The sequence below is a fragment of the Scyliorhinus torazame genome, chromosome 8 (assembly GCF_047496885.1).
Source record: "Scyliorhinus torazame isolate Kashiwa2021f chromosome 8, sScyTor2.1, whole genome shotgun sequence".
In the NCBI taxonomy this organism is placed as follows: domain Eukaryota; kingdom Metazoa; phylum Chordata; class Chondrichthyes; order Carcharhiniformes; family Scyliorhinidae; genus Scyliorhinus; species Scyliorhinus torazame.
The window spans coordinates 133,259,009-133,272,842 of record NC_092714.1 but is presented as its reverse complement, the minus strand read 5'-3'; the positions used below and the strand labels follow the sequence as shown (position 1 = coordinate 133,272,842).

The following is a 13,834-nucleotide window of genomic DNA, read 5'->3' as shown; positions in this document are numbered from 1 at the left end:
CTCCCTCCGTGTACCCGAACAGGTGCTGGAATTTGGCGACTAGGGGCTTTTCACAGTAACTTCATTGCAATGTAAGCCTACTTGTGACAATAAAGATTATCATTATTATTATTATTATTATTATTATAAATGTCCAGCCCATCATCAAAACTAACTTGCTCAATATCCAGATGATTACCCACCTACAGCACTCACTCACTCACAGAAGACAATCCTCGCTAACATAATCAATAGTTGTGCGAGTATTCCAGAGAACCTCCGGGTGCTGTCTCACATAAAGTCTTGCACTCAGTTTATCCCATCCACCACCAGGTTTTCTGTGCTCCACTGAATCTATTTCAAAACCTCCATCCACGTTTTCAACACCTCCATTGCGGAGTATTTGGGGAATCGTCCACATTTATCCCAGGTTGCACCCATTGTTGCTCTTACTCTGGGTTACTGTGCTGCTTGTTTAATGATCCTTCTATTCCCCTCCCCCATCCCTCGATCTCAAGCTACTGAGCTCCTGCACTTTGGAATTCTCGGCCTAAGCTGCTTTGCATTGCTACCTCCTCCACTGTTTCTTAAAAATCTGGTTAATCTCTTACTCCAAGCCTTAAACCCTTTCTCCCAGTACAGATGCATCCCTCTTGATCAAGAGTTAACGAGTCTTCCTGTCTGTATCTGGTAGGCAACTCTTGGCCCCTATGCCTGAGGCCTGAGAGTGAGTCACTCATCTATACACTCCCTCAGTCAGAGTTAGGGTGGGAACAGGGAGGAAATGCCGGGAATTCATATCCCTTTTTAAAAAAAATGCAAACACCAGTTGTAATTCAATGCAGCTTCTTTAATTTTACAAAAAGGAGCTTTTGAAGGCAGCTTTATCATTGCAAGGTTAAAATTCAATAACATTGTTTTTCTTCCATATGCTTAGAAAGGATTTGACCTCGGTGTGCTGTCCAGGTGACTTATATTATTTAATATGTACACAATTATCTTGAACCAGAGCTAAAAATGGAAGTGTATGACACTGTCACGGATGGATTTTTTAAGCCGGTCGATGAGATTCTGTTACAGACTGAACTTGGCGAAAATGATGAAATGAAACAAGCTTCAATTAATCTCTGCCCTTGTGGGTGATAGTTTGTTGAAGGGGGCCAATAATTTCCAGTCAACATTCTTTACTCATTTTCACCTTTTTCTATTTTCCCTGTATTGAATTTATAGCTCTTCCAGTTTTCACATTGAATCTTGTTGGGAAATGATGCCAAGAGGTTCGTGTATGAGTGAGCGCGAATACATGCGCGTGCTTGTGTACACGCCCATGTGTGTACATGCATGAGTGTTGTGCATTTTATTAAATCTCACAGTCAATAACAATAGCTGGTGCTGCTGTGAATTATATTGCAACTGGAGTAAAAACCCTGGGCGGGATTCTCTCAGCCCGGGGCTGGGCTGGAGAATCCCCTCGACCGGCGCGAATCGCACCACGCTGCCCCGTCGCCGGCACGCGATTCTCTGCAGAGAGGAGAATCGGCACCATTGGCGCCGGTGTGGTTGGTGTCGTTGGCGTGGTGCCAGTTGCGGGCCGCTCTAGGCGGCCGGCCCGCCGATTCTCAGTGGAAACGCAGAGTCCCGCCGACGCCGTCCACACTTGCTCTCAGCCGGTGGGAACTCAGCGTTGAAGGGCGCATGCGCGCATCCCCTGGCGCCCATTCCACGCGAATCGCTCCAGCGCTGTGCTGGCCCCCTGTAGGGGACAGAATTGCTGATCCTGGGGCCGTGTTGATGCCGTTGAGAAATGCGATGGCATTTCTGACGGTGTCAGCACTTAGCCTCAGGATCAGAGAATCCCGCCCCCTGTCTCTTCTAATATGAAGTCTGACTGTTGAATTCCCTGAGTGGATTCTGTCCTGACTTCCCAAACCTGCTGGCCCGACGTTGTCTTTCCCGAGTAACATCGACACACCATCTTCCTGGCCAGCTGGAATCCGTATAGGGAACCTTTTCTTTTACTGAGACTAAGTTCTTAAGTTCTCTGTTTGCCCTCATCCCCTCTCACCAGCACCCCATGCCATACACCAGCTGAAATTAGTCCACTGACATCCCTCTGCCTCTCACACTCTTGATTGACTGATTGAACTGCACCAATTTTGAACGTATTTGCCCTCTTGACTGGGCTTTCTCCTCCTCCATGCCTTCTTACATTGGCATGGCTGGGATGAGGAACTCCGATTCAACTGTCCATAGATTTAAAAAAATAACTTCCACAGTTTTCAATGGTTGAACTCCCAACTTCCCCCATCACACAGAGAGTGCCAATTGAGGAAATGGTGGCACCGGATATGTAGGAGCTGAACATTTTCCTGGAGGAGTCTACTTCCATCTGAAACCTGTAGGATTCTCCCAATGCAATGACAGAACTGGGCTGTATGTCTAAAGGAAGGAAATATAGTAAAACGTGCAATTCTCGAGCGCCTTTCCTAACCCCGGCTGTCTAACAAATGAAGTATTTTTGAAATGTAGTCACTTTGAGGTGTCAGTGATGTGGTCGCCAATTTTCACACTCTAGTGAAATCAATGACTCAATCACCTATTTCTGATATTGGTTGCGAGATAATTATGAGCTGTTCTGCCAACAAATTGCGATTCAGAACCTCTCCTTCTGACAAAGGTTCACTAAGGCAATTAGACACAGACAGTTCAATTGTAGATGCCTTCTGTCCATGTATGTGCTATCCCTATTGTACAGTGAGAGGCACCTGCAGCATTGAAAACCTTCTGCTCTTCTGTGCTTAAGATAATGCCCCACTAATGTGGGAAACAAAGTATATCAAGACTTACTTGGCACCGTTAATTAGTATCATCATCCAGTCTAACAGTTTTAGCAGATTCCTGTAATGGTTACTTGTGCCTGGGTTCACGTTTCCCTGCTGTGGGTGATACTCGATAAGAAGATTTGGAAGATGTATTCCCAGTCACTCCTTTAGTTTTCTGTGCCTGCTGAGTGTGTGTGAGATACTGCAAGTATTGATGAAAACACAAGAGATAAAGGGAAATACAAGCCCTGTGGGTTGGGTCTATGGGGGTCTGCTATGAGAGGCCTCCTCTCGCACCTCCCCTTCAATCCACTGCACAATTAAATCGTTGCACTTGGAGACGGCCTCTTGCATTGATCTGAAGATATGGCTGGCATTTATTGTCCTCCCTTAATTGCCCTGAGATGGTAGTGGTGGGTCTTTTGAACAGCTCCTCGGGGCTAAAATGACAGAATGGTTTGCCTGACCATTACAGAGGGCTCCTGGAAGCTAATCTGGCTGATGTGGGATTGCAGTTCCCAGGTTTCCTTCCTCTGTAGGGTAGTTAGTGAACCAGGTCAGCTTTCTTGTCTGACAGCCCAGCAGCATCACAGTTACTTTTCCTGAACTGAATATAAATGGAATTCAGATTCCTGGTGGGATTTGAACTCCTATTCTGATGGATGATTTTCTCAGGTTCAGTGTTACTGGCCCTGCGATATAACCATTGTGCTAGTGGGCCCTGGACGAAGTGTGAGGCAAGATGATTGGCCCACAAGCCTGGCTTGGCTACTGATGGCAGCAAAGGGGCAGCCGTATCTTTCTCTGCAGTCTTCCTGCATTCCCAATGCATCTTTTACACGTGTTTCAGGTATGGGCTGGCATTGCTAGATTTTGATTTGGCTCTTTCTGTCCTGAACCAGATTCACCTGCTCCAAAAATGTAATTCATCATAAATGGGAAGAAAGTCTTTCCATAGGTCCATGGTCGGCACGGGGCACAGTGGTTAGCACTGCTGCCTCACAGCACATGGGACCCGGGTTCAATTCCGGCCTTGGGTGACTGTCTGTGCGGGGTCTGCACATTCTCCCTGTGTCTGTATGTGTTTCCTCCGGGTGCTCCTGTTTCCTCCCACAGTCCAAAGAAATGCAGGTTAGGTGGATTGGCCATGATGAATTGCCTCTTAGTGTCCAAAGATGTATAGGTTAAGTGGGGTTATGGGTTTATGGGGATAGGGTGGGTGAGTGGGCCTAGGTAGTGGTGCTCTTTCAGATGGTCAGTGCAGATTCGATAGGCTGAATGGCCTCTTCTGTATTGTAGGGATTTTGGTTTGATGGATTCTGCTCGGCGCTGCTATAGGGTTTACCTTAGTTGGATGTCTGTATCGTCAAGGGCTGAATAAAACATGTATCGTGTTTTGTGAAATACAAAGATGCCAGTGAGGGATGCACTAGACCTTGGGGGCAGTTGCCGCAAAGGTTCAATGGGGAAAGATCACAGTCTAAGGCCCTCCTCCATTGTACACTGAAGGGCTGGATCCTGTGTAAATGACTCGGGCCTATGTATGTAACATGAAGTGTAAAGATAGATTGTGAATATAACCTGTAATGTTAAAAGTGTGAAAAATGGCACCCACCATTTCCTTTTTTAAAATAAATTTAGAGTACCCAATTCATTTCTCCAATTAAGGGGCAATTTAGCATGGCCAATCCACCTACCTTGCACATCTTTGGGTTGTGGGGGCAAAACCCACGCAAACACGGGGAGAATGTGCAAACTCCACATGGACAGTGACCCAGATCCGGGATCGAACCTGGGACCTCGGCGCCGTGAGGCAGCAGTGCTAACCACTGAGCCACCGTGCTGCCCTACCGTTTCCTTTTTAAAATAAATTTAGAGTACCAAATTATTTCTTTCCTCATTTTGCGGAGCGAGAACGATTGTTTTGTGGCACGAGGTTAAAAGTATCTTTGGCAAGGAAGAAGTGTCACTCTTGGACAAGTAGTGAAGCTGCCAACACACAGCTCTCCCAGTTTCATTACTGCTACAGACGTGGCGGGCTTCTCATTTTGATTGTGGCCTTGTTGGCATTGCTCAGGAGTTCCCCTTGGTGACGATTATGGGCGGCTCATAAAAAGGCAATTACAACATTCCAAGGCACAATGACTAATGCTGCAGATTGGCTTTATACGTGAAGAATTTACTGATGGTGGCTGTCTCCCAGTGAGCCCTGGGCCTTGTCTCCACAACTTGCGGGACCCTGGTTTAAACCCATTCCAGCCTAATAAACTGAATATCTCAGCTCTCCAACTGAATTGAGTTGGGCCGTCCTCCCCTTGGTTATTAGTGGATGCGTGTCGGTCCATGGAGTGTTTAAAAAGAACTGCCCATAATTCAGCACTAATTGACCGGTAACCCAGCGAGCCAACTCAAAAGCTGTAAGGGTGATTTGTGTGGGGAATTGGAAGTGTTTTTCTCTTGCAGTCAAGGGTACTGTTTTGTCGCTGCATTTGCAGATGTGGGGGAGGGAAGAACCTTTGCTGTTGATGGAACGCAATCATGATTTTACACTGCTGCCTAAATAAATGAAGAGCTGTTGATGAGCCAGAGTCACAAGAGCTTTGCGTTGGGGGAGCTCCTGGTGCTGAATAAATAAGATCACGTTGATACTTTTGAGTGGCAAAATAAATTGCTGATGGCAGAATTTGACTTTACAAGGGAGGAATTTAATTTTGCACATACGATTGAACTTTGCTCTCACCCCCCGAACCTCTATTATTAAAGATACTTGACTTTGCCTTGACCTCAAAGCAGTCCCACAATGCACTGCCCGAGTAATTGCATGCCATTCGTAATCCTGAACCATCTCAAGTTCCACATTCTTACCATCAGGTGAAAGCAGAGTTTGTGAGGAGACTGGTAAGTTGGGGAAGGAACAACGTTTTGGGTGTAATACTTTTTGATTCCCTTTGGAAGAAGCACTGAATAAGACTGGCATTCAGTTTGACTGGTTGGCGATTTGTTCTGTTTAAGCAGAAAACTGGACAGGAACCGCTTGTTTAGTTTTACTGCAAGGCCTTTGAGCAAATGTAGACTGATGACTGGTAACCGTGTAAAACCACTCGGACCCTGTGCTTAATCCTAACTGTACACAACTGTATTGAAGCACCTTGCAACACGGCCAATGTATACAGTTTGAACAGAATTGTACTCTCATAACAAAGTAATTGAAATGTTTGAAATTTTCTCATTACTGAATTGAAGCACCACCAGAGTGCACCTTAATCTCTGGTGAATATCATTGCACTTTCTTGTTCTTATCTTTTATAAACATTTTATTGAGGTATTTCTTTGGCATTGTAACAGCAACAAAATCAACAATGTACATAACAAGGAAAATATTAACATAGTGCAAATACTACCTCCCTCTCCCACAGGTCCCACCATTACTTACCCTTCAAACGCACTTTCTTGTTCTGACAATTTGAAATGTTTTGCAATGTCTCGAACATAAATTTTATGAATAATGTACATTTTTGCAAAAAAAAGCAAGTTATTAAAACAAGAGCTTCAAAAGCTGACTTGACGTCACTTCTTAAAAGGGGTATCACGGGGCTTCCATTCTCTGTGAAAGAATTTCTTGCACATTTTTCCTGCAGTGTGGGAAGAATGTGGCCTGTAAGCTTGTTGGTTGTCCCTGTTGTCTCTGACCATATTGTACAGCTCATTGTGAGGCAAATGGCCTTTGATCAGCCTCCGAGAACTCCCTGCATCCATGTGCATTGAAATCTTCCTGTCTCAGCAGGGCACATCATCATTGTTCACTTTCGGGGACGCGAGCTGACTCTTGAGTGAAGGGGTTCCAGATTATTGAAAAGAGAGGAAAGGAGAATTTGAGTCAGTCCCGCACTCTTGTTGTGAACTGTGCAGCACTTGGTTGCGGTACAAAGCCTGAGAGCAAGTGACCAGTCCGCTCTTCAGAAACAGGAATGGGGAGCATTTCGGGGGGGTGGGGGGTGGTTGGAGTGGCAGGGTGAGGCTAGGTGAAAGGCAACGCAAGTGCCAGGGTGCAACATGTTCCTAATTGTATTCAGCTTGCATTTTGAAACCTCCTTTCAGGACCCCCTCCCTCCCGCCAAGCTTTGGCAACGGGGCTTCTGGACTTGAAACGTTAGCTCTTTTCTCTCCCCACAGATGCTGCCAGACCTGCTGAGGTTTTCCAGCATTTTCTCTTTGGTTTCAGATTCCAGCATCCGCAGTAATTTGCTTTTAAACATTTCTTGGAGTCGAGTCACTGTTGTAGGAATTTATGCACAGCAAGCTTCCACTAAGAGCACCAGATAATGACCAGATCATCTGTTTTTTTAAGTGATGTTGGTTTGGCAATTCATGCTGGCCAGGGTAACGGGGTAAGTCCCATGCTGGTCTTTGCACATTGCCACAGGATCGTTCATGTTAAACTGAGAAGGCAGACTAGACCGCCGGGACTCCTTTTTTATGGCCCATGGAATAGTTGGATCCAGGTATACCTCTGGTCAAGGTGTCTTTTCTATTTGACAGAGTTGCCCTGAACCATAATCACACACCTGGTGGACAGCCGTGATTGACAGCTGATGTCCTGGGAGGCTGCAAATTGGAGCTGATGTGGGCAGGGGTCATGAGAGGGAGTTGTCAATTTACTGGTGTTTCAAACCCAATTGATCTGAATGTTCAGACTGCAGAAAATGGAACAGTGAAAATGCTGGATTGTGTTTCATTTTTGAGAATTTGGACCTGTTCACCAACCCATCACCCCAATGCAGATTGAACAGAACAGAACAGAGAACATACAGTGCAGAAGGAGGCCATTCGGTCCATCGAGTCTGCACCGACCCACTTAAGCCCTCACTTCTACCCTATCCCTGTAACCCAATAACCCCTCCTAACCTTTTTGGACACCAAGGGCAATTTATCATGGCCAATCCACCTAACCTGCACGTCTTTGTGGGAGGAAACTTGAGCACCTGGAGGAAACCCACAGACACGGGAGAACGTGCATACTTCGCACAGACAGTGACCCAAGCCAGGCATCGAACCTGGGAACCTGGCGCTGTGAAGTCATGAAGCCACGGTGCTAGCCACTGTGCTACCGTGCTACAGGTCTAAAGAATCGGAGCTGGATACATTAGACCAGGGTTTTCAATGGTCGCGCGACAACAGGTGGGTCGTGGGAGATGTCGGGAGGCTCGTTGAGCAATCGATCGCAGCGTTACCGCAGTGGTCACGATCAGGGGATGCTACTGCCGTTTAAATTGAGAATGGCGGCCACTACCGGCTTTTAAATGAGAACAAAGTGAAGCTGTGTGCAGTCTTTAGGCCAGACATGGCAGCAGTGAGCAGGTCATGCGCCCTGCACGTAGACTTGACGTCAAGCGCCCTGCACGTAGACGTGACATCAAGCGCCCTGTATGTACGTGTTTGTGGTACCAAATCACAGAGGAGAGCTTCTTCCATTTTCAGTTGCTGCCGTAGGTAGCAGTGCTAACCACTACACCATTGTGCCACCCTCACATTGCTGTTTGTACAGACTTGGTGGACGTTAATTAGCTGCTGCAATCCTACAGTACGATAGTGACGATATTCCAGTGATTGTAAATCGCTTCAAAATAGCCTAAGGTCAGGAATGGCACGATATGATCATGTGCAAGATTGAGTCTTCTGTCTTGTTTACCTGTATCAATTCAGACAGATTTCAGCAAATTTGTGCAGACTTGTACAAATCAACCCCCATCTTCTGGCAATACTATGTACCGAAGACACCCTGTTGAAAGAACGGTTGGTAATGATAAAGCTGTGTAAATCTCCATTCCTGTGGCTTGGGGAATGTTGCCATGCTGGTCGCTGGACTGACTGTTGCAATAGTGTCAGTGTAACCTGGGAAGCGAGAAGCCCCAGATGCTCGTGCAGGGTCATTAATCTAAAATCTCTTTGAGCTTTACAACCCTCCAATAACTCAACATTCCTACAACTCTGGTCCTGTGGTAAGGCCCACTCTTTGGGGAAAATCCCACTTCAGACCAGTCCTCCTCTCTCACCTTTAAGATAGCTCAAAATCCATCTCTTTCATCCAACTTGCTATTTCTCTTTGTCTCCAGGTCAACTGTTACCTGATGAACACTATTTGTGAAGTGAATTGGGACGCTTTGTTACTTTAAAAACACTATGGAAATGCAATCTTTAGTGTCTATGATGGGCACAAACATTACATTCTCCTGATTCCCTCCTGCTGGCCCTTGACAATTTCTGGAACCTATGGATTCACTTTATGCTGATGGCTTGCTCTCTCCATAGCTTCTTGTACTTTAAGACTGCTCGTCTGACGTTGGGACATAATTTCCTCCAGGTAAACGTCGCCTTCCCCCAATATAATGGCAAATTTCAGGAACCCAAGGATCTCTAAAAAGTCTTACAAAGAACGAGAAGCATGGGAGCCTGGCCCTCCCAAACATGCACTATTATCACAGCAACAACAGTGGAAAGAGTGAGGGGATGAGTAAAGGAACCAGAAGCTGAATGGGTGAAAATGGAAGTCCCTCCGACCCTGGCCACAGCAGTGCTCCCATCCCCACAGACCAAACACTCTACCAGTCATGCTCCGGATGTGAAACCAACTAAGACAACTCTTCAGTCTGACTGAAATGTCCACTATCATAGAAAACATAGTATATAATAAAAGGAGGGGGGTTGAGGGGAGGAAGGGGGATGGAAGGGCTGTTGAAGGTTAACTCCAATACGGAGCGTTTGTAAACTGTAATGGGTTTGTACAGACTTGTGTATTTTTATTTTCGTTGTGTACAGAAACAAAGGGGGGCACGGTGGTTAGCACTGCTGCCTACGGCACTGAGGACTCTGGTTCAGTTCTGGCCTCGGTTCACTGTCTGTGTGGAGTTTGCACCTTCTCCTCGTGTCTGTGTGGGTTTCACCTCCGCAACTTAAAAGATGTGCAGGGTAGGTGGATTGGCCACGCTAAATTGCCCCTTAATTGGAAAAAAATATTGGGTACTCTAAATTTAAAACAAAAAGTGTATAAAAACAAAAACTCTAATAAAAGCAAATAAAGAAAATAATGGCAAATTCCATCCATCTTTCTGCCATCAATGCCTTAGCCTGTTTGAAGCCTGAGTGTCCTTAATGACCCTGAGTTGAGTTTCCAGTCCCCTGTATCTGTCTGTGCTGTCCCTGATGTAAAGGTCCTATGGCACTATTTGAATGAAAAGCAGGATGGGTTCTACGCGGTGTCCTGTTCCATATCACACAGATTGATTGTTAATGCGTGCTTGTGGGACCTTCCTGTGCCAAAATGGCTGGTGCATTTTCCTGTATTACAACAGTGACTTCATGTCAGAAATATATCATCGGCTATAAATTGCTTTTCGATGGTGCTGAGGTCATAAAAGATGCTGAATAAATGTAAGTTTGGCCTGTCCATCCTCGCTCTCTTCTCCTGTCACACTGTTAAGTATTAGTTTAGTGTATTCACCTCAGTTCTCCTCTTCCTGCCCCTAATTTCTATGTCAGTGTGTAACAATGTTGACAGACGTAGAATGTGACCTTATTTAAAACCTTTCGCCACTTGTTTTGGAGCCACTATACTCGATATGTTAAGGGTGGCAGACGACTGAAAGAAATAATTTTCATCAAATGTGCAGTGTTGCCTTTATATGTGGTAATGACTCGCAATACCTCAGCGAGCTATTGTAAAAGGCATTGGAGTTCAGCTTGTGATGGACAGCTTCCCACGTGAGAGTTTTGGCAGTATACGTTGTGTAATTCCATCTTGTCACTTTATCTGGCTGTACAGTTGAAGGGTGATATCTGTACTGGGAAACGGTCCAGTTCTTTGGCTACAGTGTCCTGTGTGCCAACCTCTACCACGGGGCCCACTTCAACTACCAGTGGCATGTCATAAGTCTGCCCGTACTTGCACTGTTATAGCATCGCTAATGTAGGATACGGAGCCAGCTAGTGAGACATTAGGACAGGTGACCACAAGCTTAGTCACAATGGTACAATTTTTAAACGAACATCTTAAAGGAAGAGAGAGAGATGGAAAGGTTTAGGACACATTTGTGTTTTTTAATCATCCCTATATAAAGTGGTGTTGATTGAACCGTGTGACTCTGATTGTACCAGTTGTTCTTGTGTCCGTCTTAACTCACTGCAGAATAAAGCACTTTCATTTCAAACCAACTTGGCCTCCTCTGCTGTTAACACAGTCCTTTAGCGATATTGTGGGAATTGCACGCACGGAAGACTCGAATGACCAGCCCTGAACACACACCGACCCTGTTGTCACACCCACACATCTGCCATGGCTCTGAGTCAGAAGGCTGTGGGTTCAGGTTCCACTCCAGGCACTTCATCCAAAATCCAGGCTGATGCTCCACGGCGATACTGTGGGAATGCTACACGGTCAGAATGCTACCTTTTGGATGAGATGCTATATCAAGGCTATGTCTGCCTTCTTGGGTGGATGTTTAAGGTTCCACTATTTCAGAGACAAACAGGGAAGTTCTTCCCATTGTCCTGGTCAACATTTATTCCTCAATTATTGAACATGTTATCTGGATGGTGTCACATTGCTGTCTACGGGAGCTTGCACTGCGCAATCTGTTGTTGTGTTCCTGGTTATACAATGCTGACTGTACATCAAGAAGTACTTGGTTGTAAGAAGTTGTTGTGGCTCGGGGTGGGGGCAGCAGCTCTGCCTCTGGCCCAAAAGCTTTGGCTTCGAGTCCCACTCCAGGACATGTTGGCCATATAAGGCGTATTCACGGTGCGATTCAACAGGTTGATAATCATCCAGAGTACTTCCTCTGTGAAGATACAAAGTAAACAAACTTGGCTGCAAAGCACTTTAGCATGTCCTAATGTTGTGAGAGGTAGTATATAAAAGCAATGCTGCTGCACACATTGATCTAGATCATATCCGTGAATCTGATTTTCACAGACTAGCAATGGACTTATAGTCTTGGGTGAAATCCAAATTCAAATAAGACCAGTGTAAAACTGGCAACTGTGAGCAAAGTTCAAGGGTGTGGTATAAGTAAAAATGTTGCAATAATTATACAAAGCTGGCTGACTGACAGAAAATGAAGATTTAAGGTAAATGAGTGTTGCTAAAATTAGTTAAGAGTTGGAATTGGGTCAGAGATGGGTCCACAAATACACAGCACACTTGTCAATATTATCTGTCCTCTTATACCTTTCTGCCCTTTTCCATTGGCCTGGTCATGTGTTCCTGAGGCCTTTTGTTGGCCTCCTTAACCTATGATGTGGCGATGCCGGCGTTGGACTGGGGTAAGCACAGTAAGAAGTCTTACAACACCAGGTTAAAGTCCAACAGGTTTGTTTCGATGTCACTAGCTTTCGGAGTGCTGCTCCTTCCTCAGGTGAATGAAGAGGTATGTTCCAGAAACATATATATAGACAAATTCAAAGATGCCAAACAATGCTTGGAATGCGAGCATTAGCAGGTGATTAAATCTTTACAGATCCAGAGATGGGGTAACCCCAGGTGGCTTGACACAATTCACACCTCTTTAACCTGATTCGATCCCGGATCTGGGTCACTGTCTGTGTGGAGTTTGCACATTCTCCCCGTGTTTGCGTGGGTTTCGCCCCGACAACCCAAAGATGTGCAGGATAGGTGGATTGGCCATGCTAAATTTCCCCTTAATTGGAAAAATGAATTGGGTATACTAAATTTATTTTTTAAAATCTCGATACCATCCAGGACAAAGCAACCCGCTGAATTGGCACTTCTTCCACAGGCATTCACTCCCTTCACCACTGACAAACAGTAGCAGATGTGTGTACCAGCACTTCAGGAACTCACCAAGGCTCCTTAGACAGCACCTTTCAAACCCACGACCACCACCACCTAGAAGGACAAAGTCAGCAGATACATGCTAACACCACTACCTGGAAGTTCCTTCCAAGTCACTCACCATCACCTGAGGAAGGAGCAGCGCTCCGAAAGCTAGTGACATTGAAACAAACCTGTTGGACTTTAACCTGGTGTTGTAAGACTTTGTACTGTGCTCACCCCAGTCCAACGCCGGCATCTCCACATCATGGCTCACCATCCTGACTTGGAAATATATTGTCGTTCCTTCACTGTTGCTGGGTCAAAATCCTGGAACTTCCTCTCTGACAGCACAGTGGGTATACCTACACCACGTGGATTGCAGTAGTTCAAGAAGGCAGCTTACCACCACCTTCTCAAGGACAATTGGGAATGGACAATAAATGCTCACCGAGCAATGCATTCTGTAAAATGAATCCACCTACCTGCACACCTCTCCACCCGGACGATGACCCGGGATCGAACCTGGGTCCTCGGGCCAAGGGCACAGACCTGATGGAAGAGTTTGAAACATGGAGTTATGGGGATGATGGACTTAGATTAGTGAAGCGACGACATGTTGAAGATGTATGGAGAGGAAAGGGATTTTGGGCATAGGACGATGGTATGCAAGAACAGAGGTGATTGGGTGGGTTTATTGAGGTGATAGCAGTGGTTCTGAAAAGTTGAGTGGATCCATATCGGCCAACAAGGGAACTAGAATGAGTATGCGCCAAGTAAGCCCAAAATGGGGTCAAAGACAAAATTAACTCGAACAAGGCACGAATAGAGATAGGCGAGAAACCAGAGGAGGATGCACATTCAGGAATGTCACACGAGGGAACCTTGGAGGGAATGTTTGGCTTCATCGACCGAGGGGAAAGGGAAGGAAGCAGCCGAGGGAGCTGAACAGATGGTTTCCAGCTTTATGAGAAAGAAGTCCATGAGCCCCTTGTTTGAGGTGAGGGTGGAGGGAACTCGGGAGAAAGGTTTCAGGAAATAATTGGTTAATGAAAAATCTGGGAATTATGGGCTGATTCTTGAAGAGAGAATGTTTTGCCAAAGGAGAGCGAGACTTGATTTCTGCTCGATATGGTGCAGCTAAATCAAGCGAAGGATTCCAAAATCAGTTATCTCCTGCCTAGTACTCTGCCTAGTTTATTTAGTC

At 45.7% G+C, this 13,834-nt stretch overlaps 1 protein-coding gene and 1 long non-coding RNA gene across 3 annotated transcripts in view; one reads left to right on the top strand and one right to left on the bottom strand.

Moving 5' to 3' along the window:
• shroom2a (shroom family member 2a) overlaps positions 1-13,834 on the top strand; it is a 373,192-nt gene that overhangs the window by 13,381 nt on the left and 345,977 nt on the right. The window lies entirely within an intron of this gene.
• Positions 10,875-13,180, bottom strand: LOC140428120 (uncharacterized). Its single transcript, XR_011948712.1, has 2 exons — positions 13,113-13,180; positions 10,875-11,635 (listed from the first exon to the last, which is right to left on the bottom strand). It is a non-coding gene; the product is annotated as an uncharacterized lncRNA (long non-coding RNA).